This window comes from Orycteropus afer, unplaced genomic scaffold, assembly GCF_000298275.1.
Source record: "Orycteropus afer afer isolate SDZICR_OR568_19922 unplaced genomic scaffold, OryAfe1.0 scaffold00311, whole genome shotgun sequence".
In the NCBI taxonomy this organism is placed as follows: domain Eukaryota; kingdom Metazoa; phylum Chordata; class Mammalia; order Tubulidentata; family Orycteropodidae; genus Orycteropus; species Orycteropus afer.
The window spans coordinates 546,266-562,391 of record NW_006921898.1 but is presented as its reverse complement, the minus strand read 5'-3'; the positions used below and the strand labels follow the sequence as shown (position 1 = coordinate 562,391).

General features: G+C 42.2%; 1 protein-coding gene across 1 annotated transcript in view; it reads right to left on the bottom strand.

Annotated features, from left to right (window-relative positions):
- LIMD1 (LIM domain containing 1) overlaps window positions 1-16,126 on the bottom strand; it is a 90,600-nt gene that overhangs the window by 13,938 nt on the left and 60,536 nt on the right. The window lies entirely within an intron of this gene.

The following is a 16,126-nucleotide window of genomic DNA, read 5'->3' as shown; positions in this document are numbered from 1 at the left end:
CCCGAGTGGGCTGCAGCTGTGGATGAGGCCATCAGGAGGATCAAAGGGATCACCTGAAAAGAGCACACCTTTGCTTCTGACCCCACTATACGGAGAACATAGGGCTGTGTGGTCCCAGGAATAGGTCCAGAAAGTTCTACGGAATCTGAAGTGCTTTGTTTTAATAGAGAGCAGATTACCTCTACTCCAAAAATCACAGAAGATCATTAAACATGCAAACATATTTAAAACCCTCTAATACTCAAAGAAAGGAGCTCTGATGGTATAGCGGGTAAGGGATTTGATTGCTAACCAAAAGGCTAGCAGTTCAAACCTACCAGCTGCTGTGTGGGAGGAAGATAAGGCAATCTACTCCTGTAAAGATTTACAGTCTTGGCAATGCAATGGGGGTCACTATGAGTCAGAATTGACTCAATGGCAGTGGGTTTGGTTTTTGACTTTAGTATTCTAAGAAACACAAATTAAAACAAGAGTATCTTCATCCAGGACATCGATAAGAATTTTTAAATAATCACAAGTGAAGACTGATCACCACTGTCACTGTATATTTCCATAAGACTCTGATGGCAGAGTAGATGATAAACCCTCACTAGAGCGGCAACCTTAAAATGTGTATGCTCTGACAAATTAGGAGTGTCTGGAACTTAGAGTCAAGAATGTAGATAATATTTACTTAGATTGCAAACAGCAGCCTTAGAGAAATAAGGGCATGTTACGTAGTCATCTAAAATAGCATCTGAATAGGTGCTTTTAATGATATAGGAAAATGGTTACACTATAGGATACCCAAAATGTGTAAGTGAAAAACGAAGCTGAAAACAATATTATAGTTATTAACACACACATCACTGATATGCAAAAGGGGAAAAACTGGAAGACTGTACACTACAACTAACACTGGTTAGCACTAGGAGACAGTTTTCGGAGAGATTTCACTTCCTATTTTATAAATTTTTCTTTTCTTTTTTTAAACTTCTGAAGAATTATGTAGGAGCCCTTCGGGACCATGGTTGGTCCCAGAGAACATCAAGCTCAATTGGCATAACATACTACATAAATCATTGTTCCACCTTCTACTGTAGCTAGTGGCGACTGAGATCTTAAAAGCTTGCAAGCTGCCACCTAGATGCAGCGATGGGTCTCTCCTTGTCCAGGGCCAAGAAGAATGAAGGAAACAAAAATTCATGGAAAGGATCGGTCCTAGCGACTGGTACACCATCCGATCTGCAGCCTATACAACTATGAGACCAGAAGAAATAGACGGTGCTCAGCTGCTACTGTCGACCACTTGGATGGGGGATCTTTGTAGGAGATCCTGGATAGATAGGGAGAACAATGTGGCACAAAACTCAAAATCGTTAAAAAAAAAAAAAAAAGCGGGGAGCAGGTTTGCTGGCCTGATGGAGCCTGGTGGAACCACTGAGACTATGGCCCCTAGCTGCCCTTCAGGTCTGGAATTGAACACATACCTGTAGCTTCCAGCCAAGCAGTAGACAGGCATACTAGTTGAGCATTTACCTGAGGTATATACACTCCTTGGAGAGAACAAATAAGAGAGAAAGAAGGGCTGCTCAGGCACAGGGAGACAGCTCAGGGGGTAGGAGTGCATGGAGGGATGGTCACAGGGAAGCGGTACCTATTGGGAGGAAGTGGAAGAGGAGATGTTGCATTGTGCTAAATTGTGGTCAATGTCATGAGACAAAGTGTATGTGATCTGCTGTATGGAAAGTGTATTTGCTCTGTAAATTTTTACCCAAATCACAATAAAAATAAAAAATAAAAAATTTTTTTAAAAAAAGAATTATGTAGGAGCCCTAGTGACAGAGTGGTTAAAGCACTTGGCTGCTAACCAAAATGTTGGCTGTTCGAACCCACCAGCCACTCCTCCTCAGGAGAAAGACGAGGCAGTCTGCTTCTGTAAAGATTTACAACCTTGGAAGCCCTATGGGGGGGGAAGTTCCACTCTGTCCTATAGGGTCGCTATGAATCGGAATTGACTGGATGGCAGTGCGTTTTTCAGAGGGTAGGATTGTGTAGCACCAGTGGTGGTGGTTGTTAGCTGTCGTGAAGCCAGCCCCCAACGCCTGGCAACCCCAGGCACAACATCACGAAACCTGCCCGTACTGCGCCATCCCCGTGTCGGCTACACATCACACTGTTGTGATCCACAGGGTTTTCATCAACTGATTTTCAGAAGTAGATCAACAACATCCTAGTCTGTCTTAAGTAGGTAGGATGTATGAAAGATAACTTTCATGTTCTACTACAATACTCTTTGTTTGTTGTTGTTATTTGCCGTTGAGTCGGATCCGACTCATAGCGGCCCCTCCTTGGGTTTCCGAGGCAGTATCATTTCGGAAGTAGACCGCCCAGCCTTCCTTCTGAGGAGTGGCTGGTGGGTTTGAACCGCCAGCCTTCTGGTTAGCAGTCAAATGCTTTAGGCACTATACCACCAGAGCTCCTATAGTATTTAAAAAAGTGTTTCTCGAAATGTGTATGAATTGCTGTATGGAAAATGAATTTTCTCTGTAAACTTTCACCCAAATCACAAGAAAATTAAAAAAAAAAAAATGTTTCCAGTATTAGTTAGTTTTAGATCGACTTAGAAATTTCACTTTGTACACCATATCTGTCTATATTAAAATTTTCTAGACTTATGGATGTTATAATATGAAGAAAATTTTAAATTTTAGAAGGATACCCTTGTGCTGTAATGTGACAAGTAAAAACTTAAGGTATGAAAATTGTATTACGCAGCATGACCTCAACTATGTAAAAAAGAAATTCAAGGAAAAAAGCTTGGAAAGGAAATTTACCTCAACTGGATCTCTGAGTGGACGTAGAAGGATTCTGCCTGGGGGCAAGTGCTCTGTTTGCTATTGTCCAGTTCTTTATGCTTGCCTACATGTCTCTAAGGAACCCGAGTGATGCAGTGGTTAAAGCATCTGGCTGCTAACCAAAAGGTCAGCAGTCCAAACTCACTAGCTGCTCCATGGGAGAAAGATGAGGCAGTCTGCTTCGGTAAAGATTTATAGCCTTGGAAACCGTACAAGGCAGTTCTACTCTGTCCTACAGGGTCACTATGAGTAAGAATCTACTAAATGGCAGTGGGTTTGGTTAGGTTTGGTGTATACTTTCCCAAACTTTTAATAATGAGCAGGTATTACTTGGATCAATATTTTTTAAAAAAACTGCTCAATTGGTTGGACAAAGCCTCTTGCCACCTGCACTCGTAGCAGAGAAGTCCTGTGTCCAGATTCCAGAAGCTAGCATCTGCTTTTCCTTAATTTAAAAAAATAAAGAGAGAGAGAACTCCCCGACATACCCGAGAGGCTGGGGCTGTAGCCTGCTCTCAGGGACTGAATCTTCAGTTTTTACAAACCACGAGTTAAGATCCCACATTCCTATTCATTAAGTTTGTATTTTGTCTGAGCGAGAAGATCAAAACTAACATCTGTACAGTGGCTTCTATGTTTCAGGTACTATATTAGGGCTTTCACATGTAAGGAAATATTTAAGACCCAGCGCTGCACGTGTCACTGCATCACTACCCCTTCCTTGTACATGCCTTTTGCAGAGAATTGCACGAAGCCATCCCTGTCACCTATTCTAGCTTTTAGCAACGGAGAGGGCTCACCTAAGAGGCAGAAACAAAGCATGTCAATAACACAGAGCAGTCCAAGGACATGGGACTGACTATGCTCAGGAATCACTAGAAACGGTTTCCTTTTCTCTTCATAAAAGCACAATGCTTCTAAGTTAAATGCTATCATCTCTATTTGAAAAATGAAGAAATCGAGGTGCAGAGAGGCTGACCCAGGTAGTAAGTGGCCAGGTGGGAATGTGGGTTTGTCTGACTCTGGAGTTCATGCTTATAATGTGAGAGTGCCTGGCACTATTTAAATGCTGTTGGACACACACTATATGTATATGTGGAATCCAACTTCTTTCTTCCTACTATGGGGAGAAGAGAAATGTCACTTTCTTAAAGCACTTTCTATGTACTGGACACTTTACTTTGATCAGATATCAACTGTCATGACAACTCTGTGAAAATCCCTTGTGGTGACACACATTTGGATATAACTTTATTGCCAGCTGGCTCCCATCTTCCACATGGAGGCAGCCTAAAGTTTGTATCTTTTTTTTTTTTTTTTTTTGTAGAAGAGGAACATTGAAGGAAGAGGGTGAGGCCAGGTAGGAAAGCAGCAAGTAACCTTGTTTTGAGAAGTAAGGAGACAGAGGTATTCTTCTGGCTGAATCACTTCTGATCTGGCCAGTGAAACAGAACCCAGTGAACTTGACATTCCTGGAATGGCACTGCTGCCCTGAAAGTGCCAATCAGGTGCACAATCGAGAATCCTCCTCACCGACATTTAAAGCTAGAGCAGCCAATCGCCGCTAGGTGGCACCAAATCACATCCAGGACCAGAACAGAAAGGAGTAGCACAACCAAGAACTCCAGGCTGACTAGCAGTGGAGGCTGGCTTGGGTCATTTCATTAATCTTTGAATAACATAACGTGGAACAAGGGATATCATTGCTGATTTCAGATAGATCTTAGCTGAAAGCAAATACCAGAAAGATGTTTACTTATGTTTTATTGACTATGCAAAAGCATTTGACTGTGTGGATCGTAACAAATTATGGATAACATTGAGAAGAATGGGAATTCCAGAACACTTAATTATACTCATGAGGAACCTGTATATAGATCAGAAGGCTGCCGTTTGAACAGAACAAGGGGACACTGCATGGTTTAAAATCAAGAAGGGAGTGCATCAGGGTTGTATCCTTTAATCATACTTATTCAACTTGTATGCTGAGCAAATGTTCTGGTTACCTAGTGCCACTCTGACAAGAAATATACCACAAATGGGATGGCCTTAACAAACAGGAGTTTATTCTTACAATTTGGAGGGTTTAAGTCCAAGTTCAAAGTGCCAGGCTCTAGGGACTAGGTGAAAGCCCCTCCACCTTGGGGTCCAGCTCTGCCTCCTGCTCCTGGCCCACTGGAGCTAGAGGCATTTCTTCACTCAGACAGTTGTTGGCTGCTGAGGCTGAGAAGCCCCAAGGTTGACAAGTAAAAAGGCACAGTACCGATGTTACCAATCCACATGGCAGGCTATTAACTTAAGTCCACTGTAAGTCCCAAGATCGGCAGAGCATAGCAGGCTGCTGAGCAATGACACGGCTACATGTAAGGTCCAAGCATGCCATAGGCTAGAGACCATTCTCAAAACTTCTCCTTATATACAGGAAGCACACCACACACCCAAAGGCAGCTACTCAGCTGCTCATAGTAGATTCCACCATGGAGTTGATTGCTAGTCTCATCATGGGGAATACTACATCCAGCTGCCCAGCCACTCAACCAGGCCTAGCCAAGTTGACACACAAACATAACCACCACAGCAAATAATCTGATAAGCTGGACTATATGAAGAACAAGGTGGTATCAGGATTGGAGGAAGACTCATTAACAACTTGCAATATGCAGACAACACACCTTTGCTTGCTGAAAGTAAGGGTGACTTGAAGCACTTACTGATGAAGATTAAAGACTACAGTCTGCAGTATGGATTACACCTCGATATGAAGAAAACAAAAATCCTCACAACCTGTCCAATAAACAGCTTCATGGTGGATGGAGAAAAGATTGAAGTTGTCAAGAATTTCATATTCCTTGGTTCTAAAATCAAAACAAATCGAAGCAGCAGTCAAGACATCAGACAATTGCTGTAGAAGACCTCTTTCAAGTGATGAAGAGCAAAAATGTCTCCCTGAAGACTAAGATATGCCTAACCAAAGCCATGGTATTTTCAATCACTTCTCATGCATATGAGAGCTGGACAATGAATAAGGAAAACCAAAGAAGAGTTGATGCTTTTGAGTTATGGTGTTGGTGAAAAATGCTAAGAGTACCACGGACTGCTAACAGGACTAACAAATCTGTCCTGGAAGAAGTGCAGCTGGAATGCTCCTTGGAAGCGAGAATGGCCAGACTTCGTCTCACCTACTTTGGTCATGTTGTCAAAAGGAACCATTCCCTGAAGAAGGACGTCAGGCTTGGTAAAGTGGAAGGTCAATGAAGAAGGGGAAAGGCTCTCAATGAGATGGACAGACACAGTGGCTGCAATGATAGGCTCAGGTATAGCAAGGATTATGAGGCTGGCACAAGATGGGGCAGTATTTCATTCTGCTGTGCATAGGGTCGCTATGAGTCAGAGATGATGACTCGACAGCACCTAATAACATGACCCTGGTGCTTTAGACAGCTGAACCTCAGTACTACATTAAAACCAAAATACCAAACTTACTGTCGTCGAGTTGAATCCAACTTATAGCTACCCCTCCTTGGGTTTCTGAGGCCGTATCTCTACAGAAGTAGATTGCCCAATCTTTCTTCTGAGGAGTGGCTGGTAGATTTGAACCGCCAACCTTCTGGTTAGCAATCAAATGCCTCAGGCACTATGCCACCAGAGCTCCTTTAGATAGAACATTGTTGTTGTTGTTGTTATGTGCCATCAAGTCGGATCCGACTCATAGCAACCCCTCCTTGGGTTTCCAAGGCAGTATCACAACAGAAGTGATTGCCCCATCTTCCTTCCGAGGAGTGGCTGGCGGGTTGCCAGCCTGCCGGTTAGCAGTCAAGTGCTTTAGGCACTATGCTACCAGAGCTCCCAGATAGAACATACTAGTCAAAATTTTTCCAGAGTTTTAGAATACAGTAGTCAAAGATGGTCTTTATTGTCCTATTACAATAGTTTATAAAATTCTGAGGGATAAATATACAGACTCATTGAAAATCCACTTCCCTAGATGGCAGGGAATGAATGTTTTATATTTACTTTCAGGGACACCTTCAGTTGAAAAACGAAAAATGCATCTTATAAAGCCAGTGTAGCTTGAAGGAACTAACAGTTGAGGAGGCTGCAAAGAGAGGTCAGTCACTGAATCTGAGAAATGAAAAACTAAAATTTCAATACTTACCGTTCTCCCTTCCCTCTGGAAATAGAAACAACCTAAAATCTATTCTGGGAAACAAATTGGCCCTTAGCTATAAAGCTTCACCACAAATTTCAGTGCCAAAATACTTCCCTGAAAAGAAGCAAAAATGCAAGCTTTTCCCGACAATGAGTAGCTTCAGAGGGAAGGAAGTAAAAATCAGACTAATTGTGCGAGCCCAGTTAGTGACCTCATTCTACCTGTGCCGTCAGGAGTGGCCACCAGCCACATGTGCCCATTTATATGCAAACTTAATTAAAATAAAACAGCATGAAACACCCATTCCTCGGTCAGACTAGCCACATATATATGCTTGGTAGCACATGTGGTCAGTGCAGTTCCAGAACACTCACATCACCGCAGAAAGTTCTACCTGATCGACTTCAAAACAGCTCTTTCCAGAACAAGCTAACTTTCAGAACAGTAACCAGCTGCCGGGGAGTTGACCCCATGTGTGTCAGAGTCGACCTGTGCTCCACAGGGTTTGCAAGCACTGATTTTTCAGAAGTAGATTGCCAGCCCTTTCTTCTGAGGTCCCTGTGCATGGATTCAAACCTTCAACTTCTTGGTTAGAAGCCAGATATGTTAACTGTTTGGGCCACCTTCCCACTGCTATCAAGTTGATTCCAACTCATAGTGACCCCCTTTGGGTTACCAAGGCTATAAATCTGTATGGTAGTAGATTGCCTCATTTCCCTCCCATGAACTGCCAACCTACTGGTCAACATCCAAATGCCCTACCCACTATCCACCAGAGCTCCTTAGGTCATCTAACTCTGAAAGGTATTATATACAACAAAGCAACAGAAAGAAACCAGCCAAATTAGTTCAACTTCAATGAAACATAAAAATCCAATTTGGATTCCTCCTCCAGCCTCTGAAAGTCCATAGGGCAATTCCTACCACAGCAGCCCGGAGCTTCTCTTCATGTGCTAGACTTAAGGGGCAAAGCAAAAGGTGCAAAGTAGAAAGTACTCAGGTTTGGGGTCTGACTTTGACTTTGCCGCTTCCAGAAATGAGACCATGTCCTGTCACCTAAGCCCTCAGGGAATAAATATGGAGTGAGGAATCCAGCACAGTGCTTGCTCACCCACACTGGTCCTTACTGTCAGTCACTGTTGCCATGATGACGTCAGTGACCTTCACACTCTTCAATGGAAACGTCCTGAGCTACAAATCACAGCCACCACCATCTCCCTCTTTCTCCAAACCCTCCAGGTCATTGCTTCCTTTTCAACTTATCTGTGGTAAAGGGCAGGGTTGTTTGTTTATTTTTTTCCTTTATGTTGCTTTTAATTTCCATCTGTTACAGACTTATTTTCTTGTAAAATACAATACAAATAAAAAATGCAACATACAAAATCCAAGCCCTGATTACAGTTACTGTCCAAGCCAACTGACACAAAGTTACTCTGCTAAATTGTCACAGAGTTTCTCTACTTCTCAATTTCTGAACTTACCTCATTGGGGACCCCCACACTGTGAGTGGCAATGCTTCACATTCCAGTTCCTCCCCTGCCACTCACAAGGCTTTTTTCTTACAGTCGCATAAGTCTATTCCTTTTCCACCTTCCATTCCACTACTCATTACCATCTGGATCAGAGAAGGGAAAGTTGCACAGAGGGGAAGCCTGGAAACCTGCAGAGGCTGTTTTGGTCCTTCAATGCAGCTCTAACAGAGATACCACAAATGGGTAGCTTTAACAAAAAGGGATTTTTTCTCTAACAGTTTAGGAGGCTAGGAGCCCAAGTTCAAACTGCCAACTCTAGAGGCTGGGTGAAGACCCCTTAACCTTGGGCTCCAGCTCTGCCTCCTGCTCCCAGCCCTCTGGAGTGGGAGGTTTCTTCCTTTAGGCAGCTAATGGCTGCTGAAGCTGACAAACCCAGGGTCGACAAGTAAAATGGCACAGTCCCAAGATTACCAAACAACATGGCAGGCCACTAGTTCAAGTCTAGAGACAATCCCAAGACTGGTAGGAAACATGCCAGACTGCTGAATGAAGACTCAGCTACATGCAGGGTCCAAGTGTGCCAAAAAGCTCAGAGACCTTTCTCAGTGCTGCTTCTTATATACTGGAAGCAGACCACAGCCGTAAGGCAGCTACTCAGTTGCTCCAGTAGATTCCACCATGGAGTGGATTATCAGTCTCATCATGGGGAATAACTACATCCAGCTGCCCAGCCACTCAAAACCAGGCCCAGCCAAGTTGACACACAACTTAACTACCACAGTCTCCTTCCAATATGCAGTAGTCAGCATGTGTGTGAGGAAACCAGCCAAGGCCAGCAGGAGAAACATCCTCACACAGGGCCAGAAGCAGGACCTATTCCTACCAGCCTGTCTGGGGGAACACATTGCTCTCAAGGTATCAAATAAAACACTCAGGAAGGTTTTGCCCTAGAAGGGGGAAATAATTAGCCCTTGATTGAGCCCTGCTCCAAACTTGCCTAACAAATCCTAAAAGCAAGACTGGAAAGGATCACTGTTTTCAAATAACTGAACTGTATCCAAGAACAAAGCTTAAGACCATTTAAAGGAATACAAAATACCCAGGACTCAACTAGGTGAAATTCACAAAGACTGGCATCTAATCAAAGATTGCCAGGCATGGAAAGGGGCAGAAAAAACCAACCTATAATGAGAATAATAAGCAACCTATGCCAATCAACCCAGATCTGACACAGCTGAGATGGACATTTTTAATGCTATAGTAACAATTACTGTTACTATCGTCCATATATCCAAAAAGTTAGCATCATGGAAGATATTAAAAAAAAAAAAAAAAATCCAAATTGAACTTCTAGAGATGAAACTGAAATGTGTGAAATGAAAAATACAGTGAATGGGATTAATGGCAGGTAGCATATTGCAGGAAAAAATATTAGTGAATGTAAAGGCATGGCAATCATCCATATGTTCTGTGAAACAGGACATTATGAGATTTGAACATTGTGCAAATGCCATATTATATATAGGCAGTCCTTGGGTTACAAGGGAGCTCTGGTGGCGTAGTGCCTAAGGCATTTGACTGCTAACCAGAAGGCTGATGGTTCAAACCCACCAGCCACTCCTCAGAAGGAAGACTGGGCAATCCACTTCCGTAGAGATACTGCCTTGGAAACCCAAGGAGGGGTCGCTGTGAGTTGGAAATGACTTGACAGCAGTGAGTTTTGTTTTATTTCTGGGTTACAAATGTCCCCACGGCACTTAGTTACAAAGTAACACCCTGTAAAGCCTATTATATTAAATCTTCAAGGTACATACAATGGTTTATAATAAATGGGTGCTACTTGGAAACATGCATCCCCACTGCCACTGAGTTGATTCGGACTCACAGTGACCCTATTGGACAGAGTAAAACTGCCCCCATAGAATTTCCAAGGCTATAAGGCTTTACAGAAGCAGACTGCCTCATTGGTCTCCTGCAAAGCGGCTGGTGGGTTCGAACCACTGACCTTTGGTTAGCAGCCCAATACTTTAACCATAACACCACCAGAGCCTCTTTATTATTTTTTTTATTATTGTATTTTTAAGTGAGAGATATGTCAGTGTAAGTAGAAGTGTTTCTTTAATATATAGAATGTAATTCTATATGTATTTTATGTATAGAAAATTATACAATATACTAAGAGGAACATTTGACTGATACTCCATACAAACTTACCTAACTGTTCCAATTTATATAAGTAAATTCCACTTAAAGACAGATTGAGGAATGGAACTGATTCATACTCTGAGGACCACCTATACTCAGCAAAGCTATATGGGATAGTGCTATATACTGTATCATTATACACCTGATAGCATGATCATGATCGCTTTGTATAAAGAGACATGAGATACATGGGTTGCATGTGGGAAGCTGTTGTGTTTGCTATGTCCAGTTATATCTACTGCATCCTGCTCTCCGACTGGGATTTCTGAAGTCTGTTATAAACTTATGGGACCAAGGACATATATGCAGTCTGATGATGTCCAAATGCATGTTATACAGCACATGACTGTAAAAGAAATGAAAACTAATAATAATGAAAAGAATGTAAGTGGGGTGTGGTACTACATCAAGATGCCTAACATAGGGATAATTAGAGTATAGTAGGAAATATATGAATAAACAATGGCCAAAAAGCATTCTAGATTTCATGAAAACCATAAACTCGCAGATTCAAGACCTCAAGCACAAAAACATGAAACATGAAACAAGAACACAAGAAACATGAAAATGACCCCAAGTGGTATCATAATAAAATTTCTCAAAACCAATGATAAGGAAAAAGCCTTAAAAGCAACCAAAGAAAAAAAGCCATGTTACATACACAGAAATAAAGGTAAGGATGACATAGAATTTCTCACTGAAAGTAATGCCAACAAGAAAACAATGTAAAACATGTTTAAAGTCCTGAAAGAAAAGAAACTGTCAACCTAGAATTCTATACTCAGCAAAAATATCCTTTACAAATGTAAGTGAAATAATAATGTATTCAGACATACAAAAGCTGAAAGAATTCATCACCAGCAGACTTAGACTACCAGGAAAAAAAACAAAAAAAGTTAAAGAAGCTCCCTTAAGAAGACAAAAAATGGTCCCAGATGAAAATTTGGATCTAAACAAAGGAATGACGAGGACTAGAAATGATAATTGCATGAGCAAATAAGATGGATTTTTAAAAAATGATTATTAGTTAAATCTCTTTAAAAGATAATTGGATTGGTTCAATGAAATAAAATTGAGAGACCAAAAACAAACTCTTACCTTATCGTTCAATTAATTTTCAGTAAGTTTACCAAGACAATTCAACGGGGAAGAATAGTCTTTTCAACAAATGGTGCTGAAACAACTGGATATCCACAAGCAAGGAATGAAGGTGCACCTCTACCGCATATACTACACCCCAAAATTAATTCAAAATGGATTATAGACCTAAGTATAAAGACTGAAACTGTAAAATTCTTAGAAGAAGAAAACATACATATAATCTTGGGCTGGGCACTGGTTTCTTACACATGACATAAAAAACACAGCAATAAAAGAAAATACAGATACACTAGACTACAGCAAAATAAATAAAATACTTTAGCATTGCAAATGCTACCATGAAGAAAGTGAAAAGACAACTTACAGAATGAGAGAATGAGCTTTATGTGGCTATTTAAACTTAAATTGTAATGAATTAAGTGAAGTAAAATAAAACATTCCATTCCTAAGCACACTAGCTACATCTCAAGTGCTTAACAGCCACACGTGGCCAGTTGGTGCTGCACTGGACGCAAAGGACAGGAGAGAGGCCAGGGAGCTGGAAGTCCAAATGAAGGTAAAGAAGTGTGGGTGGTGATGCCAACTACTAGGCTGTAGACAATGGCTGTTCAGCTGCATCAGATCCCCAGGGATGCTCCTTACACATGTGTGTGCCTGGGCCTCACCTCTATAGATGTCATGAGTAAGGGATGTGGAACCAGGAGTCTGCACTATAACATGCTCCTGGTGACTGATGTATGGTAAAGGGTAAGGACCACTGATGTGGTGGCAAGAACATAGGCTGCCTGAGTTTGAACCTCAGATCCCCTACTCACTAGCTGTGTTACCACTGTAAGGTTCTGATTCCTCTGGCATAATATGAGTGTACTTGGAAGCATCAAATGAGGAGACAGAGCAGATATTCCGTAAACAGAGGCGCTTATTACAACTAGGGTTCTTAGAGGTAGAGCAGTGTCAGTGGAAACCATGGGAACGAATAAAACAGTCACTGAAAGGAGAAGTAAAGATAATGGAAGATGAAGGGGGACCACAGTGAGGGACAGAAAGTTTAAAGAACATTTTGGTGATGGATGGAGGAGTTATCCTTAGTGAACAAGAGAGTCAAGAAGAGTCTATCATCCCAGAATAAAGTTGAGACCTCCATAAACTATCTCACTCCTGAAATCCAGGATTTTACCTGAGCTGAGGCCCATAATGTCAGATTTTCACACTAATTACACTACAGCCAATCTCCAACTTATGACAGAGTTCTGTTCCCAGCACTGCATTTTAAGTTGGTTCCAATATAAGTCAAACATCTTTTTTTTTTTTTAAAGTTTTCATTATTATTGCCTTTTATTATCAGTTATCTTTATAAATCTGATCTTTATTTGTCTTTGGGGGTTGGAAACATTACATATAAAACATCCACGAGTAACACCTGAAAATGATAACATCAGCAAATTAGGCATTGCAACACCGTTTGCAGTACTTATTACTAATGATAAGATGTACAAAACTAAACAGAACAGCAGAGGGGTGATAAGTGCAGTTTATTGCAACTGAGGACAGTACAGAGCTGCCTGGTAGAACTGAGCACTCCAAGAGGTGAGGAAGCTGGTAACACATGGAGTTCTACCAGGTCTCATCCTTGGTCTGGGATTACTGAAGTAAAGGGTGCAATTTCCACCCAAAACCACTTTACATGAGAAATCCAGGAGTGTGTACTATCAGAGGCTTTGAATGTAGACACACGTAGATTACACTGGAGTAACTCTCTACAGTAGTGTGAAAAGCCTAAAACCATGCCAGTTGCCATCAAGTTGACTCTGACTCATGACTACTTAAATTTAAATCATAATTAATGAAAATGAAGTAAAAACAGTGTGTCAGAGTAGAACTGTGCTCCATAGTTTTCAATGGCTCATTTTTCTGAAGCAAGTAGCCAGGTCTTTCTTCTGAGCCACTTCTGGGCAGACTTGAACCACCCACCTCTCACTGAGCAGCCAAGCTTGTTAATTGTTTACTCCGCCCAGTGACTCTTCAAAAAATCTAGACTCTGTCAATGTCACGGGCATGAAGAATCTAACGTTCTCCCACTGTCAGGGACTTCATGGCCTATGACTGAATCAACAAAATCTGATCTGGGAAACCAAATCAAGTCCCACTTTAAGTTTACCCACAGAATGAATGCTGGAGATGCACACAGAGATACCTTGATAACAGGCCAAGCCACAGTCGCCCCTCTGCTCCTGCCTGACCTGCACAGCCCAGTGCCAAGCTTGCCTATTTTGGTTGTTTCCTAATCTCTCCCTCGCCCACTGATTTCCTTTGGTTTCTGCCCACTCTTCCTTTCTCACACGCTTGGTCTTCAGCTTCTTCCTGAGGTCCGGCTGACTCATTCAACTCATACATAAATGTTGAAATGAGAAATAGTGGGACAACTCATAAAGTCAGGGATCAAAAGCCTGAAGAAAGAATAAAAACAACAAAAAACCCCCCACCAAACTCACTGCCATCAAGTTGATTCTGACTCATAGAGATTCACTGGGTTTCCAAGGCTGCAAATCTTTACGGAAGTAGACTGCCTCATGCTGCTTCTGTGCAGTGGCTGGTGATTTCGAACCACTGGCCTTCTGGTAAGCAGCCAGATTCCTTAACCACTACACCACCAAAGCTTTTTGAAGAAAGACTAGACATCTAATTCAAGCCATTAATCCATTTCTTTCTCCTATGAGTGTATCTCCTGGTTGAAATCCCTCTTCTCCTACTCAAAATCCCAGGCCACTCTTCAGCACCTTGTTAACTGTTGTCACACAGCCCAAGGCAGTAGCTGAACCTGACCAGTCAAGGCAGAGAAGGGGAGCCAGGCCCCTTTCTTTAGCACATGTTCTACCCAAGCAAAGAAAATTTAACATAATGGTCCAGAGCAAGGGCTGTAGGTCCACACAATCCTCAGTTCAAGTGCTGACTCCACTATTTAACAGTGCTGTAACTACAGACAAACTCAACTCTCCAGGCCTCTGTCTGCCCTCCTGTAAAATGAAGATAATATTGCTGAACTCACTGGATTGTTACAAGGATTTGTGAGCTACTGCAGGTAGAGGGCTTAGCTGGTGTCAGGTGTCCACAGTAAGCTCCAGAAAGTTCACCTATAAAATCACTTTGATTTTAAGGAAGCAGGACTATTAATGGATTAAAGGACCAGTTACCAGTGGCTGTGGAGCAGATTCCAATTCATGGCAACCCCATGTGCATCAGAGTAGAACTGTGCTCCATAAGGTTTTCAGTGGGTTGGCAGGCCTTTCCTCTGAGTGCCTCTGGGTAAATTAGAACCTCCAACCTTTTGGTGAGCAGCCAAGCTTGCTGATCACGTGTACTACCTGTTGTTTGTTGTTAGGTGCCATCGAGTCGTCTCCGACTCATAGCGACCCCATGCACAGCAGAACGAAACACCACCTGATCCCGCACCAGCTCCATGATCCTTGCTATCTATACTTGAGCCCACTGTCGCAACCACCATGTCAATCCATCTCGTTGAGGGCCTTCTCCTCTTTCGTCGACCCTCCACCTTACCAAGCATGACATCCTTCTCCAGGGAATGATCTCTTCTGACAACATGACGAAAGTAGGTGAGACGAAGTCTGGGCATTCTCACTTCCAAGGAGCATTTTGGCTGCACTTCCTCCAGGACAGATCTGTTAGTTCTTCTAGCAGTCCATGGTACTTTCAGCATTCTTCACCAGCACCACAACTCAAAAGCTTTAACTCTTCTTCAGTCTTCCTTATTCATTGTCCAGCTCTCACATGCGTATGAGGCGACTGAAAATATCACAGCTTGTGTCAGGCACACCTTAGTCCTCAAAGAGACATCCTTGTGTACCACGTAGGGATTCTGAATTAAAGGACCCAAAACCAAACCCAACCCACAGCCATTGAGTCACTTCTGATTCATAGTAACCCTACAGAACAGAGGAGAACTGTCCTATAGGATTTACAAGGCTGTAAATCTTTATGGAAGCATGCTACCTTGTCTTTCTCTGATGGAGAGGTGATGGGTTTGAACTGCCGACCTTTTGGTCAGCAGCGAAATGCTTTAACCACTGCTCCCCCAGAGTGCCTTGACTTAAAGGAAGACCTCCCTAACTCAGGTTTGATTAATTCAGAATTTGTGAGTATTTTCAAAGACTGGAGTGAAGAAGTCTAAGTAGATGGAAAAGGTAAACAGATTTCAGAGGCAGTGTTTTAGACTCTGTAAGAAAAATAAAATAGCTGACAAGAACTCTTCTATACTTCAGATATGAACTCACTGGTGGGTGAGTCACCAACCACATTTTTATTTATTAAAAATCTCTCCTCCGCAATGCTGGGCAGAGAGCTGG